Below are 7108 nucleotides of genomic sequence, written 5' to 3'. Positions count from 1 at the left end.
GTACGTACTTTCTAAAGAACTGCACACAAAAAAATCGATTTTAAGCATTTGTAAAATGTGTTTTATGTGCAGTTTGTACAGCATGCATTTGTGAACAGCATGACACACACACACACACACACACACAAATGGCTTTATACGTGCAGATTGCGCAGCACGCATTTGTGATCCTCATGACACACACACACACACACACACACACAAATTGCTTGTTACAGACAAAACGTTAAACACGCATTTGTAACATTTTTGATAGTATTTTATCTCCATAGTTTTGATGTATGGTAAACTTTGTCAGTCTGAGCCCACCGAGGCATGTGCTGGTTTTTTGGCTGAGATTCCTGGTATCCTGCCTTTGCCTTGCTTTTATGCATCTCTGTGGCCACACTCGAAACTGAATTACTTTGTGATCTAAATTGAGATTGGTTAATCAGATTTTAATGATTTATGTGCTTTTCTGAATCTGACTCAGGTTGAACATAGTCCTGCATGCACAGTATTTAAATTGTCTGATAAATCAAGATTCATTTATCTCATTCTGGCTAGCAATCCACATACTTGGGAGCTGCTGTGTTTGCAAATGAATTTACCACTGTGTTATAGCAATAGGAAGGGGCTCCAAAATTTACTGGATTAATTATTAAAAGTGATATGAAACACTGTCTAGAACAAGGTTTCTTACATGATTTGTTTTATATCAGTTGGGATAAAATGTTACTATTTGAGGAGGCTGAATCACCATGGTCTTTTTTCTGATGCTTTCATTAGTATTTTAGATGATGGCGTGCCCCAAGGTTCAAACTCAGGCTTCCAACAATGTTAACAAGTAGGTAGGTACTTTATTGATCCCACAGTGGGGAAATTTCCGCTAGGAGCCGCTAGCATATACTGACCATTTTGTTTTTTGCATTCAACAAACCCTACAGTAGAAGAATTCATCTAAAAATCAGAGGTAAATGCTGCTCTTATCTGGACTTCTTTATGTATAGTCTGTCCTTTGTCAAGTTTTCATTGTATACAAGAGCTTTCTGGTTATGGTCCCACCAGCTTTTTAATAAAAAAAACCTTCAACATCCTTTCCTTATTTTGCCAGAATCTCTTTCACGTATCACTCTTATATTCACCAAACTTATATGTAATATTGCATTATTCACTTTGTTGTAATTGTTTCTCTGTATTTGAATTCTACATAGACAAAATGCTGGAAAATCCATCTATACTCACAATTGGCGTGATGCTAGACCCTCTGGTTCAGTCTACTCCAAGTCCCATGATCCTCTGAAACAGAAATTATTTTAGGCCAAAGCTCAGCATAGCTGGTGCAAACTGATCCCTATTAAAACACCAACTTATGAATTTGTATGTGTATATCTCACAGCATACAGCAACAATGGTTTCACACATACTGTTGTGCTACCTAATATGGAGAAGCAAAAAACCTTTTATAAAAAGCCTCTATTGCCTTGCTTTTTTTTTTTCCTCATTGTCACACCATAATAATAGATCTACTTTTCAGTTTCAGAGCTGCAAAACTGGCTAGATCTGCACCTTAAAATATTTCATTTGTGTGTCATCTATGATCAGCAAGCCCAAACCAAAAGCTGCACCACAAAATTCCAATGACACCTCTGAAGATTTTCCGCAGATTTTGAAAAGAAAGCAGAAACTCGGTATTTGCCCGAATAGTTGGGCGACTCAGATCAAATTTCTGAATGCACTCAAATCAGCTGGTTTACATGTAATCTTTAACCCATGTTTGTATAACTCAATTAACTCCATGTTTGGGCTCCAGGCTGCTAACACACATACCTGCAGCACTAAGAGATGAGCTCTGAGCTCGACAATCCAAAATTGTACATTTCTCTGTCTGTATTGATGGACTTTACTCTAGGTCTTTCCATCCATACACACTAAAGACTTGGTGCACTTGTGGCACCAAGCACTGTCAGCATCAATGCTAGTGAAGTGTAACCACACTTTTGAACATCTACTTCTCTCCGCCACTTTCATTAAGAGCAGGGTTTCTGTGTGTGTACTGCAGCATAAGAGAAAGTGAGTTGTTCACACACAAGCTCTGGGACAGAGATCTCTCTTACTGGGTCATAAAGGTATTTTATCAGCGAGATATATGATTCAATGCAAGTTTATTAATATATGAATCACCAGCATACTACAAGTACAAATAACATTCTGACTCTCTATGCAGTTGTCATTTTTAATATGTCATCCACTGGGAAAAAAAAAACAAAAAACAAAAGCTCATTTTATGATGCACTGACACTCAGCTACATCTGCCAGGATCATCTGGAGAACTTCTGGATTGTCTAAACCAGAACCGATGGCAGATGATGTGTAATCTCAGTCTCTTCCTGTCTGTTGCTTGTGAAGATAAGCAACAGTGTATAGAGAAAGGATGATATAAGAAATGAATGAATAAAAGACCTCTGAAAACTTCACTTCACTGTTAGTACATTAGTTATACACAGCAACTGAGGATGTTTAATGACTTGTATAATGGATCGATATATTTTAAAATGAACAGAAGCCTTAAGAGTACAAAAAGACTTTTCCTATTTATCTGCCATAGGTTTTGATCAGTCCATGTAGACCCAATATGATTTCACTACAGCAGTGTACAGCCCATAAGGCACCCCATATTCTGATAAGTGTGTAACTTATCCTTGAGACAGCAATTGTGCCCCCCTATATGGTAAAAGCTGCTCAAAGCTTAAGTGAATAACAATCTTTAACTAAGCTCTAACAGCACTCAGGAGCTGTTTTCCATTCTCACATTTTTTCTGTATGATAGCTTGGCACACTACTTTACACAGTGGTGGCAGGCTAACTCCTGTTTTTATCAGTCTGCTTTTCAAAGGTCAATGAGCTTGCGTGTGTGTGTGTGTGTGTGAATGAGACACAAAGACTGAAACAATTATATTTCAGAGCCAGCCAGCAAAGTTGAGGCTTAAATGTCAGTTTCCTGTAAATAATTACCACCCATTGTGGCACCAACATATGCAATATCAACAACCTAAGCTTATAAACCAATGCTCACAGCTGAAAGATTGCAGGACACTCACCAATTAGTCCAGCAACACCACAAACATAATCATGTCAGACCATTTCTCAGTATCTATCCACAAGAGGGGAATGGAAGCCAACTGGGACTAACCTTTATTGATAGGGTTTCCCGTCTGGTATTATCTGAAAATTAACTGTTAGCCATGTGACAAATTCTCTGTCTTTGGCAGTCAGGGGCTATTGTAGTGCAGTGTTACATTGTTCCTGTCCAGTATTAATATAAAGGGTAATACAGATACATACACTGATCAGCCATAACATTATGACCACCTGCTTAATACCATTTACATAGGAGTCAATGTGGTAGTTTGTTGGCACTCGTGTCACTCTGCAGCTCACTGTGCATCTTCTGTGAAACAATCTGCTTCCACAGTTCTACTGTCAGGAATAGCACAGATGTGTCTACAATTCAATAAGAAACTTATGTCAAAGGAGTAAAATCTGTGGTCATGAGGACAAGTTAGAAACATTTTTTTTGACAAATTCAACAGCCTCACCACTAGGGATGGGCGTATCGATACTTCCGATACCCGCCAGTCGATATTCTGGAGTCGATACCTTTTTAAGTATCGCAATACCACTGTGCTAATACAAAACGTGCTATTTGTTTCACTTCTGAGAGTTTTAGGTACTACATTTATGTGTGAAAGCCAGCCCGAGCGTATTTTAGATGGTCTTCCGTGTCACATGATTATGGCAGCCAATCAGATGTCAGAGCTGAAGGCTTACTGCGCAGCCTCAGTTAAGCACTGTCTCAATGATTACTCTGCTGCTCAGAGTGAGCTCGGTCAGCAGCAGCACTGCGTGGCAGCATGAATGGTTGAGAGAGCTAAAGAAGCGCAGCGTGGTGCTATTTTTCACCCACGACCAAAGATAATGTGGTATGTGCTCCGTCTGCAATAAAGTGCTGCCACATAGCAATAACACTAGCAACCTCTATAAGCATTTAAAGACAACACACCCTGACACTTTTAAAGAGGCTGAACATCGCCATGAAGACAATCAGCAAGCCTCAAAGTCCCCTGCACCAGACATTGCAGAAGACAGAAGACATTGCAGGAGAGTTTCATGAAAAGCAAAGAATATCCAGGCACAGGTGACAATGTGTTATAAGTGATTTAAAAATTCAACAAACCATTATTTTATTAAACTATCTCAAACTGCAACTGAGCTATGTGAATCTTGGACGAAGCCATGTTCACCACTCTTTCATTAATTGACAAACGTAAAGGTTCATGTGCTTGTACTGTATATATCAGAAAATACTGACAGTTTTGTTTCTAGAACGTTATTAATGGAAGTAAACTTCCTTTAAGGTGAAAAAGTATCAGTATCAATGGAAAAAGTACTGTAAACTAATGGCATCATATCGAAAGGAAAAATGTTGGTATCACCCATCCCTACTCACCACTACAGCCTCTGACTCTTTCTCTTCATAGAGACCAATGTATAGTATTTCTCATTTTCAACCATTTTAACATAGATTCAAATAAATTTTAATCTTTTGAAAAGTACAAATGGAAATTAAAAGTTTAACCTACAGTAGGCCAACCTCATCATCAGTGAGCTGTAGGCGTCCATGACCCTGTCGCCAGTTCACCATTTACCTCACCTTAGACCACTGTTGGTAGGTACCAACCACTGCAGACCAAGAACACCCACCAAGACCTGCAGTGTGGGAGATGCTCTGACCCAGTCATCTCACCATCATAGTTTGGCCCTTGTCAAAGTCACTCAGATCCTTACACTTGTCCATTTTTGCTGCTTCCAACACATCAACTTTAAGGACTGAATGTTCACTTGCTGCCTACTATACCCCACACACTGGCAGGTGCAATTGTAACAGATAGTCAGTGTTATTCACTTCACCTGCTAGTGTTCATAACGTTATGGCTGATCAGTGTATACTGTAGCAGAGCTGTATTAAAAAGCAGTGTGACAGGCCTACGTTTATCTGTGTCTTCAGTCAAGTATTGTACGTGACCAAATACACACATTAAGGAAACCAAGTATCAACATATTTAAAATTGTAATGTAATCAATTACTTATTTTTTATATTCAGGTTGCAAAGTTCAGTAAACAACACCATGAATTTCTGGATAACAGAAGAGGTTAAGAGACTGCTCACACTTTCAAACTATCCGTGGGCCATAACCAAACCTCGGTGATATTTTTAACTGAAACACACAAACTCCAACATGGTTAACGAACGATGATTAACTTTAGAAAATCCAGCTCATAAAGTAAGAGTATCTTAACAGGTTCTGCCTGCGGAGATCACATACTTTAAAATATTAACCAGTGTTTGATAAACTTGTATTTGCACTAGATATATCACAGCGATACAGGGCATGTCAGAGTAGGCTGGCTAACGAGATGTAGCCGTGTAGCCGTATAGCTAGCTACTAGCACTAGCCTGAAACGAAGGCTAACGTCAACTAGCTAAGTTATCAAAAAGCGAGACGGCTAGCAACAGGAAAAAAAAAAAATCACCCTTGCAGGTTGGAATTAGTTTACGCTAGCTGACTGCCCTTCTAACTAACGCCATAATATCTAAGGTTAGCGTTAACTCGCTAACCAAATGGTAGTGCACACAAATAAAACACTCGCTATGGTTTAAGTTTTAGCCGTACAGCTTGCAGTAGAGTGGACACGGCTAGTTTACCAGCTAGCGTTAATGTTACAAACTTAGCTGAGCTATTATCAAATTGCTGCCAACTAGCCGGCTTGCAAACTAACTTAGCAGCTTTCTATTCGTCCGCCATGCCAGAGGTAGTCGAACCGTGTGGTTGAATGTGAAACACAGACTTGTCAGCAATTCATTTTTGACAAGTCGTTCATGACATTAATTGCTAAAGTTACATAAGCAGTTGTGTTTTACCGTGTCCGTTGTTCTGCTCCTTTCCTACTCTCTATGTCTCCGAGATGCTCTATCGTTACGGTTGTCAGTAAAATGCCCAACCGGACAGGCCCCACAGTCTGCTACGGCTTTCTTGCCATCTCTGTGCAGAAGCCTCCGAGCAACACAACAGTCAGGGGACAGGGGCGCCACCCCAAATATTGCTGTGTAATAACACGGGAGACGAGCATTAGGCCCCGAGAGTTAAACTCTGATAAATAAATGCATGTTGTTGTTGTTATTGCACAATGTCGCTAACAAGACAGTTTAATGGACCGTTAGATCTGATAAGATATACCTCGTCAGTGCATATCATACATGAATAATTTAACATTCATAATGTGTTAGCTTTTTGTAGGGCTTTTCTTCTTACTTGCCAATGTGAACACAAACTATTTCTTAACTTAAGTGAATTCAAACGTCCTTTCCTATTTCATATTTCTCACATTCTATTATTTGGGTCCCCAAATAAATCTGAATGGTCACAAGGTGTTTAAAGGAAGAAAAAAAATCATATTTGTTACACAAATGTGTTTATATTATCTTTTTTCCTAACCACTGTTGTTAATATTATGAAACACTGAATACTGACTGATACTCACATTATATTCTATTAAATATTGCAGAATGACCAACAGTCAAATTGTCTTCATTCTTTAAAGGTCCACTCTACACAGACATTTTTGCATGTCAGACACCAGCTACTGTTGCCAATCAGGGAGGTTGTCACTGTATTCTGACAAATATCAGTTCATATTTTTTCATCTTGAACACTGGTATCCCTCAGGTCTGTGTCCCCAACACTGACTAATCCCTACTAAAACTAGCTGGCATCCCAAAGAGGTGGCATAGAGGTGGTAAGAATATAAATATTGATTTGGCTGAATGTTGTTACAGCAAAAAGAGGTAGCTGAGCCAAGCAAGAGTGATGTAAGGAGGACAACTTTTCAGCACAGTAGAGGAATCAAGTTATAGGTATTCTAAATACTATGCTAATCCTGTAAAATATTTATATTCAATATTTGACCTGGTCAACACCTATGGGGGCTTATTTTCAAGCATATTTACATATTTCAGTTGGATGCCATAATTACCTACAGTTTTTGTCTTGCAGCTGTCTATAGACA

General features: G+C 39.0%; 1 protein-coding gene across 1 annotated transcript in view; it reads right to left on the bottom strand.

Moving 5' to 3' along the window:
- The window catches only part of wwp1 (WW domain containing E3 ubiquitin protein ligase 1), a 27767-nt gene extending 21574 nt beyond the window's left edge, over positions 1-6193 (bottom strand). Inside the window, exons 1-2 of the mRNA XM_020608855.1 lie at positions 5964-6193; positions 1225-1278 (exon numbers count right to left, since the gene is read on the bottom strand). The gene's annotated coding sequence lies outside the window, so the exon portion shown is untranslated. The remainder of the gene's footprint in view (positions 1-1224; positions 1279-5963) is intronic.
- Between the last annotated feature and the right edge of the window lie 915 nt (positions 6194-7108).

This window comes from Monopterus albus, unplaced genomic scaffold (genome assembly GCF_001952655.1).
Source record: "Monopterus albus unplaced genomic scaffold, M_albus_1.0 scaffold96.1, whole genome shotgun sequence".
Taxonomy (NCBI): domain Eukaryota; kingdom Metazoa; phylum Chordata; class Actinopteri; order Synbranchiformes; family Synbranchidae; genus Monopterus; species Monopterus albus.
Note: the sequence above shows the minus strand (reverse complement) of the source record. Positions and strands in the feature narration are given on the sequence as shown.